This window comes from Pipistrellus kuhlii, unplaced genomic scaffold (genome assembly GCF_014108245.1).
Source record: "Pipistrellus kuhlii isolate mPipKuh1 unplaced genomic scaffold, mPipKuh1.p scaffold_m20_p_37, whole genome shotgun sequence".
In the NCBI taxonomy this organism is placed as follows: domain Eukaryota; kingdom Metazoa; phylum Chordata; class Mammalia; order Chiroptera; family Vespertilionidae; genus Pipistrellus; species Pipistrellus kuhlii.
Genome location: NW_023425537.1, coordinates 924,601 through 948,516, shown reverse-complemented (window position 1 = coordinate 948,516; position 23,916 = coordinate 924,601). Strand labels below are relative to the sequence as shown.

The following is a 23,916-nucleotide window of genomic DNA, read 5'->3' as shown; positions in this document are numbered from 1 at the left end:
CCTCCCGCCCGGCCTCAGAGTGCTCCTCCCGCCCGGCCTCAGAGTGCTGCTCCCGCCCGGCCTCAGAGTGCTCCTCCCGCCCGGCCTCAGAATGCTCCTCCCTCCCGGCCTCAGAGTGCTCCTCCCGCCCGGCCTCAGAGTGCTCCTCCCGCCCGGCCTGAGTGCTGCTCCAGCCGGGCGGCGTGGCTCAGGGGCGGAGCACCAGTCCATGGACCAGGAGGTGGCAGTTGGTCTTCCAGTCAGGGCACATGCCCGGATTTCAGGCTCCATCCCGAAACGGAGGCGGCTGATCCACGATTCTCTCTCATCCCTGATGTTTCTCTCTCTCACCCCTTCTCCCTTCCTCTGGCTGAAATCAGGAAAAACATATTAAAACACACACACACACACACAAAAAAAAAAAAAAACAAAACAAAAACACGTACATTGCTATTCCAGTAACAACTGCTCAGCGCAGGTGGACGAGAAGCCATTCGTGGGCCAACGACTGCGAGGCTGGACTCAGAGACGCAGAAGCCGACGTGCCCGCTCCCTGGAGCACGGACTGTGGGGCTCCGAGGGGCAGCAGAGGGGGGAGAGGGCCGTCGCGGGTCATTCGTTCGCCAACGTTCGCCGGGCACTGGCGGCCCCTGCACTGGCTCTCCGAGGCACCAGGTCCACAAAGGCGGACAGACGGCCTCCCTGCCCCCACCACGCACTGCAGGGTTCACCCTGCACGCAGCCCATCCATTCAGAGTCCACGTGTGGCGTCACCTCCCTCCATCCATCCAGGCTCCTAAGGGCCTCCGCTTCCCTTTGCACAAACCCCGGGGGCTCCAGGGAGGGACGCGGGCCCCACAGACCCAGGCGTGAGGCTCGGGGCCACAGGAGGGCCGTCCCCACGTCCACCCACTGGGCACGGGGCAGGCCCGGGTCCGCCCTCAGGGACGCGGACACAGAGCCGGCCTCTCGCTGGGTCTGCAGGAGCAGGAGGCCTGCGAAGGCTCCTGAGACCTCCGACCCCCACCCCCCACGCCGCACCCCACTTCAACCGGGAAAGTAAACCTACAGTGAGAAGAACTGGAGAAAACCAGAGAGCCAACAGCTCACCCAAAGCCCAGCCCCTGGCCTTCAGTCACAGGCACCACCAAAACCTCAACCGTTTCAAAAGGTTAGAAACGGCTCTTCTGGAACTGGCCACTAAAATCCAGCAACCTGCAAACACCGGTCCTTCCCGGCGAGAAAGGGAGCACAGAGAGGCTGAGCCACTGGCACAAAGACACACAGGCCCCGGCGAGGGGCACGGCCAGACCTTGGCACCGTCCTCCCAGCTTCGGGCTCCAGGCGCATCCCAGCCTCCGAGGTCAGAAATGACAATGCCCGCGGGCAGGCCCTGCAGGGGCGGAGGGAAACTCTGGAACGGCCTGCCCGGGCCAGCGAGGGGCTGGCTCCCCTCTGCTTCCTAACATAACGCCGTTGCTCAGCACGTCGTATATCCTGGACCCCGACCCAGGATGTGGAAGGCACAGGGCCGGGGCACAGCGTAAGGGGCCGGTGACAGCAAATGCTGCTGGGGACGGTGCCAAGTCGGCGTCCAAGGGGCCTACACCCCAGAACAGGGTGGCAAGAAGGGGTTTGGAAGAGGGAGGACGAGCCGGGTTCAACCATAGCCCAGGAGGGGAGGGGAGAGACGTGGGGTAAGAGGCCGGTTGCTCAGTGGTTAGAGCGCCGGTCCCTGGACTCAAGGGTCCGGCTTTTATCCCCAGTCCGAGGCACGTATGGCGGTGGCAGGTTCCCGGCCTCAGTCGGGGCACGTGCGGGAGGCGAACCGTCCATGTGTCTCTCTCACGTGGATGTTTCTACCTCCCCCTCCCCTTCCTCCCTTCCACTCTCTCAGAAATCAATGGGAAAATATCCTGGAGGGAGGAAAAGAAGGAAGGAAGGAAGGAAGGAAGGGAGGGAGGGAGCGGAGGGAGGGAGGGAGGGGGGGGGAGGGAGGGGGGAGGGGGGAGGGAGGGAGGGAGAGAGAGAGAAGGAGAGAGAGCGAGAGAGAGAGGGAGAGAGAGAAGAGAAAGAAAGAAAGAAAGAAAGAAAGAAAGAAAGAAAGAAAGAAAAAGAAAGAAAGAAAGAAAGAAAGAAAGAAGCAGGCGGCGGAAAGGGGTGAAGAGGGCAATTCCAGGATCGGCGAGGGCGGAGTGAGGACGGGACCATCCTGGTTAACCACAGTCCTGCTCTCCACGTAAGAAATTTAATGAAAAATCCAAACATCCACATTCCCCAGCGGGCCTGCCCGCGGCCACGGATCCCCGGAGATTCCCAGAGGCTTCCGCCAGCGTGGCCCTGGGGCCAGGAGGCAGGTCTGGTGGGAATTCAGGGCCGGGTCGCCCCGGGCACCCTCTCCCTTCCCCGCCGCCCTCCCCCCCACCCCCCACAAGGCCACGGGGTCCGTCCTGGCACCCGGCCACAGGCCCGCTCGCTTCTTGCTGCTTTGGTGTAAAAATAGAAAGAAATACCGCGACAAAAAAAGGTAAAAAAAACGAGAAAGAGGCTCATGTACGGTGGGTCCCGGGCGTGGTCCCTCTCCTCCCGCCCGGTGGGGAAGGCCGGGAGCAGAGGAAAAGGGGGTACAGAGCGTGGTGCGGACGCGGTGGGTCCCCGAGGCCCATGAACCCCCTCCCAGCACGTCGTGAGGACCTGCAGAACATGCTAGAACACCAGACCTTTTACTTTAGGGAGGACAGAGGCGGCAGACTGGGAGCCGGTGCCCCCAGGTGCCCTCTGCTGCTCCTGGGCCCCTGGGCACTCGGGGCTGAGTGGGCAGCCCCCCCCACGGGCTCCTGGAATGTCCCCGGAAAAGCCTCTGACCGTCCTGGTCAGCCTGCCTTTGCCGTTAGTCGGGGGCCACGGCCCACCCACGGGGGCCACTGTATGAAAGTGAGACGATGTGGGCGAGGCCACGGAGAGGCTGGAGCGCTGAGCACTGGCCGTGAGGACGGAAACCGGTGCGGCTGCCATGGAAACGGGATGGCGGCTCCTCAGAGAGGTCCACACGGAATGGCCACCTGACCCCGCGCCCCCGCGTCTGGTTCGAACACAGAAGAACCAAAAGCGGGGACAGGTCTCTCTGCAGCCACGTTCGCAGCAGCATCCTTCCCCAGAGGCAAAGGTGTCCATCCCGGGTCATATGCCATCGATGGCTCAAAAGCACGATCCAGCCAAAACCCCCAACGGGTTATCTGAGGGGAGCGCTGGGCAGGCAGGGGTGCTCCTTCCTGCCCCGCCCCACGCAGGCTTCTCAGGCCAAGGAGAAGGACGGGACGGGAAGGGCAGTGGTGGGCAAACTCATCAGCCCACTAAGCCAAGTATCAACCGTACAACGATTGACATTTCTTCGGAGAGCCACATTTTTTGAACTTAAACTTCTCCTAACGCCACTTTTTTCAACATAGACTCGCCCAGGCCGTGGTATTTTGTGGAAGAGCCACCCTCAAGGGGCCAAAGAGCCGCCTGTGGCTCGCGAGCCGCAGTTTGCAGACCACGGGGGAAGGGCATCGCTACAGCAGCATGAGGCGGAGGGCCCACGTTTCAGGCAAAGGAAGCACACGGGTGGGAAAGCCATGGACATCAGACCCCGGGAGAGGTATTTCCAACCCCCCCGGGCGTGGGGCAGCCTCCCGGAGCCCCGGGGAGAGGCTGCGGTCGGACTAACCTCTGCAGAACCCCTGCCCCTCCGTCCGGCGCCCAGAGGCGGCCACGCCGGCCTCCCCAGCTACAGAGGCCCCCGGTTTCCACGGAGGGACCTGCGCCGACAGACCCGACACGGGAGGAGCTGATGAGTCACCCGAACAGCGGCCCCGGGCAGAATCCGCCGCCTCAGCATTCCTCGGGGCGGCCCGCTCCCTCCAGGCCTTTCCCGGAGCCTCTGATCGGCCGACATCGGTTTGATACGGACGTGTTTCTGGGCACAAACCGAGTCTGTGAAGCCTGGGAACCAAGACGCACAGGGCGTCTTTAGCCAATGGCACCGTTCAGAGGGAGGGGTCCGCGCGGAAAAGTTCTGGTCTTCGTGTGCAGGGAGCTGGGCGCCTCCATCATGGGAAGAAGAGGGTGCTGACTGGGTGGGGAGGACCCGGACCAGCCCCGTGGTGCCCGTGGGCATCGCCTAGGGCGACGTCAGCCAGAAACAGCCGTGGCCTCCACGGGCACATGGGCATATGCACCAGGAAGGTACCTACGAGAGGGCATTTTCCAGGCTCCCAGGGAACTCACTACTGCACCGGCCACGTGAGAGACTACAGATATAATTTATATAATATATAATGTATAATTTATATAATATATCTCCCGCCCACGTGAGAGACTGCAGATATAATTTATTCCTCAGGCCCAGAAGTGAAGGTCCTTTATCCTTTGCCCCAATGCAGCCATTTCTGTCTTCACCGAGCACAAAGAGCACCTGCTTTCAAGACTTCTATGGCAAAACCTTCACCAGCAAACTGAATATGTGGGGTGTGAGCGGGGAGAGAAGGGGATCCAGACCAGGTGGAGGCAAGCCTGGAAGGCTTCCTGGATGAGGAGAAAAGGCAAGCTTCAGCAGGAACAGGTTCCACTTGGGCTTTAGATGGCCAACAAGCAAGTCAGCCCCCTGCATCTTCAAGTGCCCTGGCAGCTTGTTTAGCATGCAGACCTCTGCCCCCACATAAACCAAAACAGAATCTCTTAAAATCGGGGTGAGGGCAGGGATGGCTGCTAAGAATACTCATCTTTACCAAGTTCTCCAAGTAATCTACTCTTTTTTAAAATACATAATTTTATTGATTTTTACAGAGAGGAAGAAAGAGGGATAGAGAGTCAGAAACATCAATGATCAGCTGCCTCCTGCACACTCCCCACTAGGGATGTGCCCACAACCACGGTACATGCCCTCGACCGGAATCGAACCTGGGACCCTTGAGTCCACAGGCTAACGCTCTACCCACTGAGCCAAACCGGCTAGGGCAAGCAATCTATTCTTCTGCAAACAACAATCTGCAGGCCAGGGGGGCCTGGTGGAGCAGCGCTGGGCATACAGTCTGAACTGCACCCACGTGGATCTGGGAGAATGGCGACTCCCAGGAGGTAGGGCCCCCAGCAGGGCACGGCAGGTGCAGCCAGAAAAGGCTGTTCCAGAGCCGATCCGTCACAACATCCCCAACCCCTCTCCCACGGAGACTTCCTGGTGTGGTCCGCGCTGGGGCGGGCTGGCTACAGAAACCGCCTGGGAGCTGGGGAGCTGGGAGGCCAGAGCGGACCCGGGGCTACCTTCCCGTTTACCAGCCGGCAGAGGAAGACTGGGAGCGTTTCACTGACCAGACCCTCGCGTAACAGAGACCCTCTATCTGGACAGCAGAAGTCTGTTTTGTTGAGAGTTAAGTAACCTCAAAACTTCCTCCTCCCAAACACACATCGCCCGCCGTCGGTGGCGGCCACTCGAAGCTGGCGCCCCCGGAGCTCACAGGTGTATGTGGAGGGAGGTGGAGACGCGTGGGGTCCCGGTGTGGTGGTGGCTGGGGGGGGGACAGAACAAGAGCCTCTTTCCTGGTCTCCCCGAGTTCTCACAAGCCTCTCCTGCAAAGTCTCACCGCCAGGCCAGACTCCGTCCCCTTCGGCCGCTTCCCCAAACCCACCGGGCTGGCTCTCCTCGCCCCTCTTTGGTGAAAATGAGTCCCCCCCACCCCCCTGAAGGAAAGGGGGTCCCCCCTGGCCCCGGATCGACACTCCCCGGCCTCCACTCGAGGTGAGCACGGAACCCCGTGTTGCTTTCCCTCTGCCCAGGTAACCAGGAAATGCTCTTGGCCGGGTCTGCACGCCGAGCACCGGACACACCTGCCGCTCGCTCGGCGTGAGTCAGCGCCCGGGCCTGGCACGCAGGCCGGGCAGCGGCGGGCTCGGCGGCTCGCTGCTCTCACGCACACCAGGTGTCACCCGTCTGTCTGCCCGCCCCGCGGGAGACGTGTCGGGACAGATCGGGCTGTGACCCGGTTTTCACTACACGGCTCCTTCCCAGGGGAGGGGGGGGAGGGGGGGGCGGGCACCGGGGGATGCTCTGCTCCCCTCCCCGCTGGGGGGAGGGGGTCTCTCTGCCCTGCTGGCCCTGCAGAGGCAGGAGGGGGAGGTGACCTGGAGAAGAAGGCGAGGGGTTTCTCAGCTGTAAGCCTTCTCTGGGATAAACCCTAGACTCCCCCACGGCGGCGCCCGGCGTTAACAATACTGCATTGTACACGCAAACGTTTGCTAAGAGGGTAGATCTCCTGTGAAGGGTTCTTATCGCGCACACACATGAACATGATGATACCGTGGGCGGGAGGAAACTCCTGGGGGTGATGACTGTGCTCATAGCACATCCGGCGGGGTTTCTCGGCGGGGTGCGTGTGTGTATCCCAGACTCCCCCGGTTTCTACCTCAAACGGGGACAGCTTCTGGTGTGGGTCGTACCTCAATAAAAAAGGGGTCTGCTGAACGGTTCTCAGCTCTCCCCCCTTTTTTTACAAAACAGCAGGATTTTCCTGCACTGCAGGATCCTGACACACAAACCGTCAGTGGGACAGTGGGCGCCCGCGAGCAAGGCCGGGGATTGATGGGTAATGGAGTTCACCTGGGCATGAGCACGGGCTGTGCATGTTTACATTTAGGGAAGCTGGACATGGGTCCAGGGGAAACCCAGGCCCTGTGAGCGCCACGTTCCTGCAAACCTAGGCTTCTATCTAAGTCAGCGTCTGTCCTCAGCGACAGCCTTCTGAGTCCAGCTGCCTAGTGCATTTTCCCCCGTGGGCTCAGGAACGTGACTGGCACATGTTTACCCATCGCAGGCCGATGCTGATCAACTCTCTGCTGCAAGAAAAAAAACAAAACCAAAAAGCCCCCGTGTTCTGGCTCCCGGACGTGGGCTCCCTGACGGGTAAGGGGTGCTCCCTCCCAGAAAGCCACCTGGTCCCGCCCGCCGAGGGCGACATGCCTCCGACTGAAGGCAAAGGCAGCGGTTTCGGGGCATGTCCCAAAGGCGGGCAGATCCTTCTGTACAGAGTGCTCCCCTCCCCGGTGCATTACTGCTCCGGGTACAAACCCGGAAACACGAGGGCCCAACAATGGGGAATTGTCAGGCAAACTGCGACTCAGTACCCGGGGCGGAGGGAGGAGGGCAGTCATGGCGTGGGGAGCCGTCCCGGGGAAATCGAGGGGGGCAGGGGAAAGTGGGGAGCGATGCTGTGTCCACTGCAGAGGTCCCGCGGGGAGGGAGTGTGCCTGGTTGCCAGCATTGCTGTGGGAATTGGGTGGGTTTTCCTGCTTTTTACACTTTTTTGTCGTTTTTCCATAAAAGAGGTTAAGATCAGACGGGGTGCACGGGTGCGCAGGGGGTCCTCCATCAGTGGGACCGTTCGGTTCCATCCCAGGAAGTGTTGGCAGGCCTCGGGGATGGGGGATGGGGGAGGGGGGCAGTCACAGGGACCATTGCTGCAGCAACTGGGCAGTGCCAGGGACCTGGTGTGGCCAGAGGCAGGGCTCCTGGGGGAGGGGCACCTCTCCTCTTCTGGGGTGCCTGCCCCCCCCCCGCCCCAGCAGCTGCCCACTGGAGGCAACAGCACCCAGGGCACCTGGTGAGGAGACCAATGCCAATGCGGCTTCCAGAAGTGTTCTCGGCACGAGGGACTTTGGGGCAGGAAATGGATGGTCACAGACAGGCTGCCAGGGGGGCTGGGAGACGGGAGGGGGTCCCACATGGGTTGAGGACAGGAGGGGGAAGGACACAGCAGACCCTGGCCTGGCCATCCATTCAGTGAACACCTCCGCCTGGCCTGCCCAGGGACAGGCACCGTGCTGCCCCAAACGCGGAGGGGGGGGGGGGGGGGGAGTAGGGAAGGGGAGGAGAGGAGGAGGGGGACACAAAAGAAGGAGGAAAGCGGGGACCGGGACACCCAGCGGCTTGCTCTCAGTTCAGGACTCAAGACAAGCCCCCTCCACACGGCAGCCAGGAAACCTCTTCCATGAACAAGTTGGGGGAAGGCTGCAGGGGACCGAATTCCAGCAGCCTTGCACCCATTCAGAGTCCGGCCCCCATCATCCAGCGTCGGCCTGACGGAGGACCCAGTCCTTGCAGTAAAGCCAGCCAGCCGACCGGGGACACCCAGACACACACGGTCCTCTGTGCCCACAGGTGAGAGGGGCTGGCCCCGCCGCATTCGGAGTGGGTGGTGGCCAGATGCCAGGAGCTTCCGGAGGTGGCTCCGCTCCCCAAATAACACCGCCCCCCGCCCCCCGCCAGGGCAACAAGGCAACAAGGCAACAAGGCAAGTGCAGGAGCCGCGCAGGGCGCCCAGACGGAGCCCTTCCCCAGGCTGAGCGCGCCCCCGGGGCGGGGTGGGGAGGGGGCAGCCAGGACCACCGTGACCCGAGCCATCGGTTCTGCCTGGAGACAGCAGGGTGGCTCAGAGGTCCCCCAGGAGAAGATGCCATTTACCAGCAGAAACATTTCCACAAACTTCTCCCCGGGGAAGCGCCAGGAAACGTACCTCCAGGTGAGCGACCCGACCGCTAGGCAGAATGAATCCATCCGTGGACGGTGACGGGGTCTTCTGAGCCCGGCCGATCCACACCAAGTAATCCACAGGAGGGGTCCGGAGCACCCGCCCCAGGGCCCCCTTTGCATCCAAGGTCAGCGAGCTGCGGGCCGGCCTCTGCCTGCGCTCGGACCCGCGGCGAGGGCGCGGAGGTCACTGGCCGCGGCTCCCAGGGCCGCGTCCCCGGGTCCGGGTCGGGCGGGCGCACGGTTCCGGCGGGTGCAAAGGGCCCCTGGGACCCCGGACCCCAGCGAGGGCATCCCGCCTCCTCGTTCCAGGAGAGCACCCCGAAGGGACGCCTCGCCTTCCCTGGCTGCGCATCGCCAGCGCCAGCCCGGATTCCCGCCGGAACCCCTCTGCCAAGTCCGGGGGTGGGGGGCAAAGCCAAAGGCAAATCCGCCGTCCGCCTCGGGTGTGCAGGTCTGCAGGGCCCAGGGAGCTTAAGGTGGGCGCCCGCGGGTCAGGGGAGGCCTCGGGGTGGAGGAGGGTGGAGGAGTGCGGAGCGGTGGCCCATCCAGCCGGCCCTGAAGGTGCACAACGTGCAGCACCGCCTCTGCGCTCTGCACGGGGCCTGGCCATTCGGCCCTTATATAGCAGTCCAGGGGGCGGGGCTAAGGCGGGGCGTGGGGCGGGGCTACAATGGGGCCGAACTGCTTTCTGGGAGATGTAGTTCTGTTTTCCTAGGCACAGCCCTGAGCCAGGTAGGAATGGTTCAGATCCCTCCCTTCGATGAGATTCCAGCCTCATCGTCAGCTCCGTTAGGTCCAGGCTGGTCTTTGTGCACAAGGTGGGCAGCACCAGGCCCCTAGATGCTTCCCAGGATTGCAAGCCTCCCGAGTCAGAGAAACCAGCCGGGACTCCGCCAGCCACTAACTGCACCGCCTCACCCTTGTTCCCTACAGGCTTGCTAAACACACTTGGCTTCGTGACTCCACAAACCGGTCGCCACCGTGAGACCCTCCTGGATTAAAATTCTGGTTCGATGTTTCTCTATCTTCGATGTTGCTAAAGCTCTCCCTCTCTTGTCCTCTCCCTCAAAAACAAATCAATGAAGACATATGAAACAATTAAAAAATAAAAATTAAATTAAATTTAAAAAAAAAAAAAAAAGGCAAGCCCAGCCGGTGTGGCAATTTGGATCGAGCATTGTTCCATGAACCAAGAGGTTGCTGGTATGATTCCTGGTCAGGGCATAAGCCTGGGCTGCCGGCTCCATGCCCCAGTATGGAGCATGCAGGAGGCAGCCAATGGGTGTTTCTTTATCATCGATGTTCCTCTCTCTCTCTCTCTCTCTCTCTCTCTCTCTCTCTCTCTCTCTCTCTCTCTCCCTTTTTGTTTCTCAAAAAAAAAAAAAATCAGGAACATTCTGGAGCTGCCACTGCCCTACTGCAGGTTCCGTTTCTGCATCCGCTGCCTCATTCATTCACCCCCCAGCACCCGCAACACCCACACACACTGGGAGCAGGAAGGCGGAAGTCCTCCCTCAAGGAATTCACAGCCCAGTGAGAGGGGGAGGGGCACCTGGTCACTGTGTGGATGTCAGACTGTGGAGACCTGGGACACTTAGCCCTGCCTGGGGACATCAGTCAGGACATCCTGAGGGTGAGTCTGTGCTGAGTCTGCAGGGGGAGTGGGTAGGGAATAACAACCTAAAAGACACACACCCCCAAACCACCACCACCAACAAAGGAGGGCAGAGAGCTGTCTGTGTGGAGGAAACATTGAGGGTATAAAAGAAGGAAAGGGGCCTGGAAGGCGTGGCTCAATGGTTGAGAGTCGACCTATGAACCAGGAGGTCATGGTTCGATTCCCAGTCAGGGTGCATGCCCGGGTTGCAGGCTCAATTCCCAGTGTGGGGTGTGCAGGAGGCAGCCAATCAGTGATTCTCTCTCATCATTGATGTTTCTCTCTCTCTCCCTCTTCCTTCCTCTCTGACATCAATAAAAGTATCTGTTTAAATGCTATCAGGTAATGAAAGTGAGGGCCTCACTACCAGGAAGTCTAGAAAGGGCCAGCCAGGCCTCAGACTTCCGGCTCATCCTGAGTGTGAGCGTTCACAGGTGAGAGCTCAGTGGAGCCTGGGACTCTCTCTTCTTCGCCTCATGAGACGGTGGCTTCCTCTCCAGCAAGCTTGCTTCTCAGCAAAGGATGAGAACGAGAGTCCGTGGAGCACGGACTAAGGGCCCTGTGCCCAGCTCTGGAGCAGCGGACGCTCACAGGACCCCTGAGAGGTGAGAAGTAAGATGCCGGATGCTTCCACAGCATCTTCCCCGTGCACAATTGCTGCATCGCCCAATACTCCCTGGCCACCGCCACCCCTGTGGGCCATTCTAGAAAGTGCTGCCTCCTGTCTGGGGCAGCTCTGCCTCCTGCTCTGTCTCGCACGCACCTGGCCTGTTCCCTCCTCACAGGAGCATCTCAGATGGGCCCGGGGAGTAATCCTCCAAGGACAACCCTTAGGCGGTGATGGGAGCCTCTGAACAAACATCCATCCTTTCCAGCCTTACGTTGGCATCATGTGGGGCGCTGGGGGAGGGCACCGGGGTGCATGGGGGGGAGGTAGAGTTTGGGATGTGCACAGGTTCATCGGAAGCCCTCCCAGCATGGGCAGGAAGCTCTGTCATGCAAATATCCTCAAAAGCACAGGTCCAGGTGGGCCCACTCTCACCTGAGAGGCCCTCCCTTCTCGACTGAGCCATTTCCTCCATTGCTGGGAGCCAGCCGGCGGGAGGGTGGGAGCCGGCGGGAGGGTGGGAGATGGCGGGAGGGAGGGAGATGGCGGGAGGGTGGGAGATGGCGGGAGGGAGGGAGATGGCGGGAGGGAGGGAGATGGCGGGAGGGTGGGAGATGGCGGGAGGGAGGGAGATGGCGGGAGGGTGGGAGATGGCGGGAGGGAGGGAGATGGCGGGAGGGTGGGAGATGGCGGGAGGGAGGGAGATGGCGGGAGGGAGGGAGATGGCGGGAGGGAGGAGATGGTGGGTTGAGCAGGGCTGGGAAAATGCCCGGGCCCCACCCTCGGCCTCCTCCGCCCGCCCCCAGCAAGGAGGAGGCTCACAGCGCTGCCGGAACACTGAGCCTTTGTCTGCGGGACCACAGCCTCCTGGTTACCTCATCAGTGCTTCTCCTCCTCCTCCTTCCCTGAGGTGGGAGCAGGAGGGGCAGAGAGGGGCAGAGAGGAGGCCCAGCACACCCATGCCTGTCCCCCACCCCATGAGGCAGAGCCATTATCACCCTCCCTCGCTCCCTGCTTGAACGATGGCTGAGGGAGGATGAAGAACTTGACCGAGGTCATGTGGTCTTTGAACCTAGTCCAGCTATTCCGATGGCACCACCTATGGGTTTTCCCTCCACGTCTCCGGGCCCTCGCAGGCCAGACCTCAGCCCGGCGGGGAGGGCCCTGCCCACTGCAAACTCTGCACAGTCACAGCCGGGATTTCAATCGGAAAGCACTCCCCATTTCACGTCACAAACTAACCTTTAGCCTATCTATCTTCAAAAATTATCCGGGAACTGCAACACCCAACTAGACGTATAGCAAGAAAAGAGATCGAATTAGTAATAAAAATAATAAAAACCTCCCACAGAGAAAACCCTGGGACCAGATGGCTTCACGCATGAACGCCACCCCACATTCAGAAGAATTAACAGTCATCTTTCACAAAAGCTTCCCCAAAAATATAGAGGAGGAGGCACCACTGCCAGATGCATTCTGTGAGGCCGGTATTCCTCTGGTACCCAGCAATACCCAGTACCACCTTGTTGCCAAGACAAGACAGACACAGAAAATTACCCATCCACATCCCTGACGAATGCAGATGCAAAAATCCTCAACACAAATCCAGTAGCAGCTGGAAAGATCAAACACCATGGCCAACTGGGATTGATCCCAGGAATGCAAAGCTGATGTCACGTAAGAAAATCAACCACAGGAACGTACCAGATTACCCAATGTACGTGTTTGCTTACCTGATCGCTTCTGTCTGTTACAGGGGGAATATGCCCCGTGGCGTTTGGGGAGCCACGGTGGTTCGCTTGTTGCTGGTTTTCAGTAAGTCAGGAGCATTCGTTTGCCTGGTGGCCTCCGTCCTTTGCCAATAGCGCTCCTCCTGCCACATGAAGAAGCAGATCGACAGCAGGAGCAGAGAGCTAACAGGCAGAGAGGAGGCTCCAGGTGTGCTCGGGACATGGACCCCTCTCATTCTTTCATTTGGGGGTTCCCTGTTGCCCCAGAATCCTTCAGCTCAACTCCTCTTTGGGTCCATGTCGGTTCCATCTGGGGGCCTATCACTTGCAATTAGAAGTTCAGGTCCCAACCACAAGGCAGAGGATGTGATAAAGAGAGCCACTGCAGCTCTAGCTGGTGTGGCTCAGTGGATAGAGTGTCGGCCTGCAGACGGAAAGGTCCCCAGTTTGATTCCTGTCAAGGGCACATGCCTGGGATGGGGGCTCAATCACCAGGAGGGGGTGTGCAGGAGGCAGCCGATCAATGGTTCTCTCTCATCATTGATGTTCTTATCTCTTTCTCTACCTCTCTGAAATCAATAAAAATAAATATATATTAGTTAATATATATATATATATTAAAGAACCTCCTTATTGAGAGAGAGAGAGAGAGAAATCATGCATGCCATGGCAAGTTTTTATGAGACAGAACAGCAGTCGGTGTGCATTCGGTCAATGATACTGTCCTGGCGATGAGGGTCAGTTGGCTGGAGTGTCATCCCCTACACCAGAAGGTCGAAGGTTCAATTCCAAGTCAGGGCACCTATCTAGGTTTGGGGTTCAGTCGTTGGTCTGGGCGTGTGTGAGAGGCAGCCAATCGAAGTTTCTACTCTCTTCCTCTCCCTCCTTCTCTTCCTCTCTCTAAAATCAGGAGAGGATTTAAAAAAAAAAAAAAAAAAAGAGTGCTGCTTAGCAACCATCTTCCAGCTACATTTCTCTACGTTTTGGCGGGAGACATCTCAGTAAACCCAGGCACTCGGGGTTGGGAAGAGATGCCGAGAGGATTACTGGATTCTCAGAGGAACCAGCAAACAAGCAGCCTGGTGTGACTCCGCACAGGGAGAGGGACCAGGGCCCCCGGACCGCCCGAGGTGACCCCTCGGCCCTTAGCTCCTTGGCATCTACCCCTCAGCGAAAAAGCACCTCGCCAGGGTCTGAGGGTCCATGGAGTCCGCGGGAAGAGTCTGGAAGTCTTAAGTCCCTGATAATGGGGGGAAGGAGGGGAAGGATGGGGGAGGGCCTGTCACAAGTGCAGTGATTGAGTGTCTGTCTCTTTCTTCCTCTCTCCCTCCCTCGCCGGCTCGCTCCCTCCCATCACCCTGCCTCCTGCACAAGGAACTATTGAGAAGGAACAGAACAAACGCTCCCTTATGCGGCTCCCCCAGCGGCTCCGGGTCTGTCCGAGACAGCTGCCTGCAGCACGCAATGGTTACTCATTACCTCGCTCCCCGGCAGGAAAAGGAGCAAACTTAACAGACCCGAACTAACCCCGGGCCCCCATGCTCCGGCCGTAAATAAATAAACAAGTCAGGTGTACGGGGACTCCGCTAGGGGATGGGGGAGGTGGGGAAGGGGAGGCAGCACAAGCGGCCTGATGGGATAAAACACACACACACACACACACACACACACACAAAAACCAACAACCCAGAGTTTCTAGAAGGGGAGGAGGAGGGGAGGGGGGACGGAGGAAGGAGAACTCCCTCTGGAGCGAGGACAGAGGGGCGTTTGTGCTCCGGGCTTGTCCTCCGCCTGCAGAGTGGACCCGGTCCCCGCAGGCCGCTCACAGGCCCTGCAGAGAAGGCGGACGCGGATGGGGAGAGAGAGGGAGAGTCTCACTCCTCCAGCCCCCAGGTCCCAGCCCTCCGGGGCAGGGCAGCCGTCACGGGTCCCGCTGGACGGGTGGACAGGGAGAGGTGGGTGCAGGGGGCTGAGGGACTAGGCCAGCGGTCGAAAAACTCATCAAGTCCACAGAGCCACATAGCAACAGCACAACGATTGAAATTTCTTTGGAGAGCCACATTTTTTCAACTTCAACTTCTTCTAACGCCACTTCTTCAAAATAGACTCGCCCAGGCCGTGGTATTTTGTGGAAGAGCCACACTCAAGGGGCCAAAGAGCCGCATGTGGCTCACGAGCCGCAGTTTGCAAACCACGGGCCTAGGAGGCTAGGAGGCTAGGCGACAGGCCCATCTGCAGATGTAAACATACCCCTACGAGGGGTTCGACCAGGGGTGCGCGCTCCCTCCCCAGGGGCACGGGCAAGGCGGGAGACTCTGGGTTGTGGCGGCTGGGATGGGGTGGTGCGGGCCTGTAGTGGGTAGAAGCCGGGATTCTGCGAAGCATGCGACGGCGTACAGGACAGCCCCCCACGCCAGAGTGACCCCGCCCCACACGTGGCCGTGTCCAAGATCTGTGTGGGAGCCACCGCGAACGCTGCAGGTGGCACCGGCCCAGGCTCCACACATGCCCTCGCCTTCCGCGGTGAGGCAGCGGGGAAAGTCCTGGCCCACCCAGGCATAGTGCACTGGCCTCCCTCTGACCACCCCAGGGACAGGGCCCGCAGCAAGAGGCAGGGGGGCGCCCACCCAGCCCGCGTTCCTTGGTCACGGCCGGATCCTTTCCCAGGCTGAGCGGGTGGTTTTGGTACCACGGGGTGTGGGCACCTATGCCTCTGGCTCAGAATCTCTGCCAACGCTGGCAGGCCGGGGGCATGCAGCCGAGGTCCCCAGTCACGGTCCCCAGCCCACGGCGAAGTTTAATGGGTGCTGTCAGGCATGGGAGCCTGCGCTCCCAGAAGGACCCCCTGCAGAGACGGCGCCTGCCCGGGCTGCGGCCACGTGTGCGGTGAGTGTGCGGTGAGTGTGCGATGAGTGTGCGGTGAGTGGGCACTGAGTGTGCACTGAGTGTGCACTGAGTGTGCGGTGAGTGTGCATTAAGTGCATGGTGAGTGTGCACTGAGTGCGCGGTGAGTGTGCAGTGAGTGTGCGGTGAGTGTGCGGTGAGTGTGCACTGAGTGTGCAGTGAGTGTGAGGCTGGCTTGGGGGGTGGCTATGGCTCCCGGACTGCTCCAGGAAGGCCAGCTGCTGTGAGGAGAGGAACCTGCCATCCAGTCATGGTCTGCTGCAGTCCTGCCAGTTCCTCAAAGGTACCTGTGGGTGGGAAAGGGGGATGTGTGTGCATGTGTGTGCGAGGCATGTGCGGTGTGTAACTGCATGTGTGGTGTCTGCATATATACATGCACATGTGTGATTGTGCACATGTGATGTGTGCACTACATGCATGTGGCATGTGACATGTATGGTGTCTTGTGTGCGTGTGTGTGGTGTATGATTGTGTTGGTGTGTGGTGAGTGCATGTGGCAGATGTGCAGCAGGTGTGACGTGTAAGTGCATGTGTGATGTATGCGCCCGCATGCTTGTACATGTATGTGTGTGGTGTGTGCGTGTATGTGACATGTGTGTGGCCACACCAGCTGATTAATGCCACAAGAGGACCCAGGAAGACTCCCGAGCTCAGACTGTGCTGAAACATCTGACTGGTGGCACTTGGGGAGACTGGGCACCTGGGCCTAGAGGCTCCAAGAAGAGGCGAGTTCAGTTCCAGTCTCTGCTGTGGAGCTCCGAGGGCGTGAGCAGGGTGTGTGACCTCTGCCGGACTCGGTCCTCATCTCTACAAACGGACAAGGACAGCGCCCCCTGTGGCGACAGGGTGGTGACCTCTGGGGGCACCCCTGCTGGGTGCACAGGGGCAGTTCTTCCTGGAGTCCAGCCTAGCCCTGCCTGCTCCACCCTTCCCCCAGGGACTCAGTCCCTCTGCGCTGACCAGCCGGAGTGTCAGGCCTCACACTGCACTGTCCCCGTCCACCTGGCCCACAGGAGCCGTCACCCGCTGCCCCTCGAGGACCCCGGCCTTCCGCGGCGCCCAGCGGACTGTGAAGAACCGGCTGGGGCTCCCCCTCCGCGGCAGGGAGCCAGCCTCCCAGAGGCCCGGGCGCCTGATGACAAGGTTATTGCCACAATAAACCCCGATGGCCACTATCAACACCCTATCCGCCTCCCTGCCCTCTGCCACCGGTGTGCCAAAGCGCCCCTCCCGCTCCCATTGTTGGCTCTCTGCTAGCTTATCTGCTGCTGGAGACAGAAGTCTCGGGCTTAATCATGGCAAATTAATTATTGAACTCCACGGCCAAGCTCCTCCCCACTGGGGTCACGCCCACCAAGGCCCAGGCAGGATCCATGGCCATCGTCGCAGAGCTCAGCGGGGACCACGCTCAGTCCCTCTGAGCGAGAGATTTTGGAGTCTCGGAGAGGGGCTCGGGGCCACAGCGTGACCCTCCTCCTCCATGAGCCTCTCCCAACCCTTCCATCCGTCCCCTTCCGTCCGTCCGTCCGTCCGTCCGTCCGTCTGTGATACTCCGTGAAAGCCGTCTTTAATAACCACACCGCTGCATCACTCCGCCTTCCCTGTAAACCAGTAAGCGCTGTCAGGCCACAGAACTCGGCTTATTCCCACAGAGTCACGTTAGCCGTGCGCCTGGCCCAGAGCCGGGGCCTGATCAGTGGAATGAACACAGACCAGCATCTGCTCCGACTCAGTCTAACAGCGGTTCTCAACCTTCCTGACGCCGCGGCCCTTTGATACAGCTCATGGTGTGGTGACCCTCCAACCATAACATTATTTTCGTTGCTACTTCATAGCTGTAACGTTGCTCCTGTTAATGAGTCATAAGGATCCACAGGTTGAGAACCTAAGGGCCGCCTAAGACCATCGGAAAACACAGATATCGACATTACGATTCATAACAGTAGCAACGTTACAGCTATAAAGCAGCAACGAAAACAGTTTTATGGCTGGGGGTCACCACACCACGAGGAGCTGTAGTAAAGGGTCTTGGCATTAGAAAGGCTGACTTACCCGTACCAGTGGGTGTCTACACAACAGCCCACGCAACTCCCCCACTGAACCACCACCGATCACACTTGTGCCAGGCGCTGCGTGAACCACTTCCTCCTAAGGATTCTAGAGGTCGCCATCCATCTCTGTGTTACAGACGAGGAAGGAGACGAAGGCATAAGGAGGTGAAGACACACCAAGACACACATGCAGACCGCGCCCACCCACACTCCTGCGCGTGGCATCCTGCTGCTCCCTGAGGAGAGGTTGCCTGATCCCAAGCTTGAGCCCCCCACCCTCCTGTGATCTGGGCCTTCAGGAGAGACCTTGAGCCAATGCACCGGAGCCAGATGCCAGGCCTGCCCTGACTGCAGACTCACTGGCTGTGTGACCTGGGGCAAGCTGGCTGACCTCTCTGGGCCTCAGTTTCCCCGTGTAGGAATGATTCCTGAACTCCCAGCAATCACTGGGAAGGTGATCAAGGGAGCCCCCTAGAGGCAGGAGATGCCATTACAGGTTACTTGGCACTTTTCAGGGATTGCTGAGTCAAATGAGTGGGGAATGTGACTAAACTCTGCTAACTGGAAGGTACACACACACACACACACACACACACACACACATACATACACACACACACACGGGAGAGGGGCAGAGAATGGGGACCCCAGCTGGCACATCAGTTCAGTGGTGAGTGAACTGACGGGGAAAAGATACTATAAAGCACCTATGGTTTCCCCCGCTTCCCTCAGAGTCCCGGCTCGGAGGGCTGGACTGCCACTCCCGAATCCCCATGCCGGATCCTTTCCTCTTCCGAGGGCATCGGGAGGACAAACACCTTCTTCTGATCGGAATGTTTTCCCAAATACTCGGCATCTGGAAGGACCTGCTACAAAGGCCGCCTTTGTGTGGCCGGGAAATGGGCCGGCAATAAAACAGCCGCAGACCCTGCGGAGCTGGGAATGGCGGAGGGGGGGAGGGAGGTGGGCGGATGAGGCCAGGGGGACGGAGGAGACCGTGTGAGAGCGAGGTCAGTGGGAGGTGTGCCTGCTGGTGTAAGACGGCGCATGATGGCCAGCACTTACCTAGGCGTCCTCTGTGCGGGGCGGGGGGAGGAGGATGTGGGAGGAGGGGGATTCTAAGCGCTTTATTTACATAAAAGAACATCTAAGAGAGGGTCAGAGAGGGAGACAGCTGTCCGAGAGGGTGTGCGGTGTACCATACGGAGAGACCGGATGAAGCGGAGGGCGGTGGGCGGACGGAGGAATCCACGCCGCAGCCAGGGCCCAGTTTCACCCCCGGACGGGGCGAGGCGGAGAAATGATCGCTGCCGGAACGTGAAGAGGGGACCGCAGTGTCCCAGCTCTCTCTCTCCCCGGCTCAGCTCCCAGGCCCCCGGGGTCGTGTGCTCGGAAGGCAGGCACGGATGCGCTGGCAGAAGCTTCCAGCCCTTTCCTCCAGCAGGTGGCTGTGCCTGCGTGTGCGCGCGTGGGCGCCCATGGGGGTGACAGGGACTCGTGGGAGTCCTTCCCGCCCAGCCTGTCCTAAAGGAGCAGCGCTAACCCTGGTGATTTCTGAAGATTCTTGCCTTGTGGCGGCATCACCCCAATCTCGGCCTCCGTCTTCGTTCTCTCGGCCTCCTGGCTCTGCATGCTCCATTCTGTCTGCTCTATGGACACGCTCCTCGGAGCAGGGCCCGCTCTGATCCAATCTGACCTCATCTCCATCCCACCTGCGGGACATGCAAAGCCCTTCTACGGTCACATTCGAAGGTTCTGGGTTGACCTGAGTTTGGGGGAACACCATTTAACTCACTCCAGACAGGAACATAATTCATGGGGCTGCGAGGGCTCCATAGTAGAAGAACAGAAGGGCGGAGTATGCTTAATTTCATTAAAAATGTTACCATGGGGTTCGACTTATAAAGCTTTATTTATCTGGTGTGTAATAAGAATAAAATTTCATTTTTTTAAATATATTTTATTGAGCCGGGACCAGTTTGGCTCAGTGGATAGAGCGTCGGCCTGCGGACTGAAGGGTCCCAGGTTCGATTCCGGTCAAGGGCATGTACCTTGGTTGCGGGCACATCCCCAGTGGGGGGTGTGCAGGAGGCAGCTGGTCGATGTTTCTCTCTCATTGACGTTTCTAACTCTCTGTCCCTCTCAATTCCTCTCTGTGTAAAATCAATAAAATATATTTAAAAAAAAAATATATATATATATATATATATATATATATATATATATATATATATATATATATATTTTTTTTTTTTTTTACAGAGAGGAAGGGAGAGGGAAAGAGAGAAGAGAGTTAGAAACGCCGATGAGAGAGAAACATGGATCAGCTGCCTCCTGCACACCCCCTACTGGGGATGTGCCCGCAACCAAGGTACATGACCTTGACCGGAACCGAACCCGGGACCTTTCAGTTCGCAGGCCGACACTCTATCCACTGAGCCAAACCGGTTTTGGCAAATTTTTAAATTTTAAAAATTTAAAAAATTTAAAAATTTTTTAAAAAATAGGTTGTAGCACTTACGACAAACCAGAAGGATTGGGAAAACGCCCCCTGCTGGGGTGGGTCCAGCTGGGCGGCGTGGAATGGCCCCCCCAGGCGCCCACCTGGAGCTCAGCCGTGGCCCAACCACGTCCCAATCTGCCTTCCCTGGTGAGGAGGCCCAGTGCCCCCGCTGCCCCCCAAGCTACACAGGGCAAGTCGCCAGGACAGGACCCCCTTTGCCATCCCTGACGGGACGCTGTTCTCAGGAGCAGAGCTCAGAGGGAAGAAGAGCCACCGGGCCGCCCCTCTCCGCACATCTGCCCCTCCACACCGGGCCCCGGGGAACCCAGCCAAGATCTTCATCGCCAGCACCGCTCCGGCACGCCGGGCGTGTGATACACCTGTCTCCACCGCCAGGCAAATGAGCGGCTCCGCAGGCAGAGGCCTGCCCCGCCGAACAATGCGGCCCTTGTCCCCGCCCAGGGCTGGGGATCAGCGGGGAAGCCACATCCATCAGCGCCTGTCAGGCCCTGGCTGCACACAATGCGCGTATGATCCACCTTCCCCAGCCCAGCCCCAGGCTCCGGGCAGGCCGCGCTCGCTGACACGCAAAGCGTCAGTCAACCTGCTCAGCCCGGGGTGGGGACCCGGGGGGGGGGGGGGGGGGGCTGGGCTCCCATTCCAAAAAGCTAACTGGAACCAGAGAAGGTGTCCCTGAAACTCTGACACATACTTTCTTAAAACCGGCCCCGAGAGCTGCTTAAAAAAAAAAAAAATCCTTTCTCACGCTGGCACAGGGCTCTTCCGGCTCCTTGGGCGAACATGAGGGGCACGTGTGCAGGGCACAGGGCACGCCCCTGGTTCACTGGCCCGCCACCTACAGTGTTTCCCAAACTTCTCCTGATGAGAATCACCGGGTGGAGAATTTTTGGGAACATATAGGTAAAACTGTATACTTAACTTAGTGCCCTGTCGTATACAATTTTACCTGTATGTTCCCAAAAATTCTAGTTCAGCACTTCTTAGTTGGGATTCAGGAATCTGTAGTTTAACAACTCCACCAGGTGATTCTCATCGTGAGAGAAGTTTGGGAAACCCTGGTTAGAGGGCTGAGCCCGCCTGAGAAGAGGCGGGATGGAAGCAGAAACTCCCAAGGGAGGTTTGCGACAAAGGCGTGTCCTAGGACCGTGGTCGGCAAACTGCGGCTCGCGAGCCACATGCGGCTCTTTGGCCCCTTGAGTGCGGCTCTTCTACAAAATACCACTGCCTGGGCGAGTCTATTTTGATAAAGTGGCGTTAGAGGAAGTTTAAGTTTAAAAAATGTGGCTCTCCGAAGAAATTTCAATCGTTGTGCTGTTGGTATTTGGCTCTGTGGACTGATGGGTTTGCTGACCCCTGGCTAGGAGAACCCAGAAGTGGCCTCTATGGATGCTGCCATGTTATGTGCATTTCTTTCTTTTTTTAAGAAACATCAATGGCCGAGACCGGTTTGGCTCAATGGATAGAGCGTCGGCTTGGGGACTGAAGGGACCCGGGTTCGATTCCGGTCAAGGGCATGTACCTTGGTTGCGGACATATCAGGGGTGTGCAAGAGGCAGCTGATCGATGACTCTCTCTCATCGATGTTTCTGACTATCTCTCTCACTTCCTCTCTGTACAAAATCAATAAAATATATTATTTTAAAAAAGAAAAAAGAAAAAGAAAAGAAACATCAATGATGAGGGAGAATCATGGGCCAGCTGCCTCCTGCCCGCCCCACACTGGGGATCAAGTCCGCAACCCAGGCCTGTGCCCTGACTGGGGATCAAACTGTGACCTTCTGGTTCATAGGTTGACCTTCAACTATTGAATCACACCAACCGGCCACATGTGTATTTCTTAACACGTCATGCAAACCATTCCTGGCTGCCCTATTCTGCCCGGTCAGCCCCCTCCCATCCCCGCCTCCACTGACAGGACCACCAGTCACCCAGCACCGGGGAGGGGACGAGAGAGAGGAGCAGGCTCGTGTCTGCTGTCCCTCCAGGATGGGGCTGCTGACACCCGCGGCCTCGGCCATGGGTACAAGCACATTCAGAGCTGTGATTCCTGCTGGTTCCGTCTCCTTCCCTGGACCCCCCCTCCCCATGCTCACCCCACGGACGTCTTTGTGGGAATGAAACAAGCTGATGGATGAGCTTCGAGAAAAGCACAAATTCCCTTAGTGATGCAGGCTATTTGAGCTGAAGAATATCAGGTAAGATGTTATCTTTTTTTTTCACCGAAGGCCATGGCTCAGTTTAAAGGGAATGAGTTGCGTGCAATATTTAAAGTAAATTACATAATGCCACTTTTTTTTTTTTCTTGGCATAACAAGGTCTTTTCCTTTTTGAGATGTGTACTGACCTGCTTATGAATAAAATGATGCTCTTCCCCCCCCCCAAAAAAAAATAATAATGAGGAAGAGGGAGGTGAGAGGGCCACGTTGGCAGGGGTTGGGGACTGTGGGAACTGGGTGATGCGTCCATGGGGGTTCACGCACCATCTGTCTACGTGAGTGCGGGTCCGAAATCCTCCGGAATAAAAAGTGGAACAGAAATAACTGTCAGGAACCAAAACAGAATTTATGTCTGCACCGTAATGGCTGCGATCATATTTGGCCTTGCTTTTCACATAGATTCGGTTTTGTGTGCTGTTGTTTTTTAACCAGACAGTAAAAAAGGTGATTAAGCACCTGCTGGAGTCGGAGACTAAACCACTCGCCACTTGGGCAGGATGCCAGGGCAGCTTGCGTGACACTGACTCCCCGTGAACTTGTAAGGTTTGTCAGGATGGACACGGGACCGGAGCCAGTTCCTAAACTCGGGGCACATGGCGATCAAAGCTGTAGGGATGGTATAAGAGAAGACTGTCAGACACTCCTGGACCAGAAGCAGAGCAGGCTGGCTGGCATCAATCACCCTGAGCACCCAGTCCTCCAACAAGCTCAGGCCATTCTCTTCACAGGAGAATGTTATTAACTGGTACGTTGCTCAAGCAAATGCTATCCCCTGAGGCTTTCCTCTTGCTATATTTTTTAAAAAATATTTTTTTATTGATTTCAGAGAAGGAAAGAGAGAAACATCAATGATGAGAATCATTGATTGGCTTCCTCCTGCACACCTCCTACTGGGGATTGAGCCCACAACCTGGGTATATGCCCTTGACTGGAATCGAACCTGGAACCCTTCAGTTCCCAGGCCCACACTCCATCCACTGAGTCAAACCTGCCAAGGCTATTTAAAAAATATATACATTTTTTTAAATTTTGTTTTTATTGATTTCAGGGAAGAAGAGCAAGGGAGAGAAAGACAGAAACATCAACGATGAGAGAGAATCGTTGATTGGCTGCCTCCTGCCCATCCCCTACTGGGAGATGGAGCCCACAATCTGGGAATGTGCCTTTGACCGAGAATTGAACCAAGACCTTCTGGTTCAGAGAGCGACAATCAACCACTGAGCCACACCAGCCAGGCCTGCCCTGACTGCTTTTGTTCTTAGAGATCAGAGAGGTGATATCAGAAAGAACCAGTTCGATCCCGGAGTGCATGTTATCTTCCCGTTTGCTTGGCAAGGCCTGAGCTCCTTCTCAAATCACGTGAGCGCCCACCGCCCTGGGCTGGCACCAACCCTCTCGGTACCTATGTGAGGACCAGACTCTCCGTGAAGGTCAGCGCTGACCAACGCATGGGACAGGGGCGACCCAGGAAGTCACAGCAAAGAGCATCAGGCGCTATGGGTGATAAACACAGGAGCCCAACAGGTGGGACCAGCCTCCCAGACCAGGAAACCGGAGAAAATGGCATCTGAGCTGGAGCTGGGAGGAGCCTGGGCATGGGTGGTGCTGGCAGCCCCGGCAGGGAAGGGCGTGTTTGCCCGGGAGCCTGTGCCCTACTTGTCGGCCGCACTTTACCAAACCGCAAA

General features: G+C 58.2%; 2 long non-coding RNA genes across 2 annotated transcripts in view; both read right to left on the bottom strand.

The window, feature by feature from the left end:
* LOC123651102 overlaps window positions 1-9,131 on the bottom strand; it is a 111,079-nt gene extending 101,948 nt beyond the window's left edge. The window contains exon 1 of the long non-coding RNA XR_006739582.1: window positions 8,526-9,131. This is a non-coding gene — a long non-coding RNA (uncharacterized LOC123651102). The remainder of the gene's footprint in view (window positions 1-8,525) is intronic.
* Window positions 1,092-6,431, bottom strand: LOC118732274. The gene is made up of 3 exons (XR_004992112.2): window positions 5,325-6,431; window positions 4,969-4,971; window positions 1,092-1,103 (listed from the first exon to the last, which is right to left on the bottom strand). It is a non-coding gene; the product is annotated as an uncharacterized LOC118732274 (long non-coding RNA).
* Window positions 9,132-23,916: the final 14,785 nt, after the last annotated feature.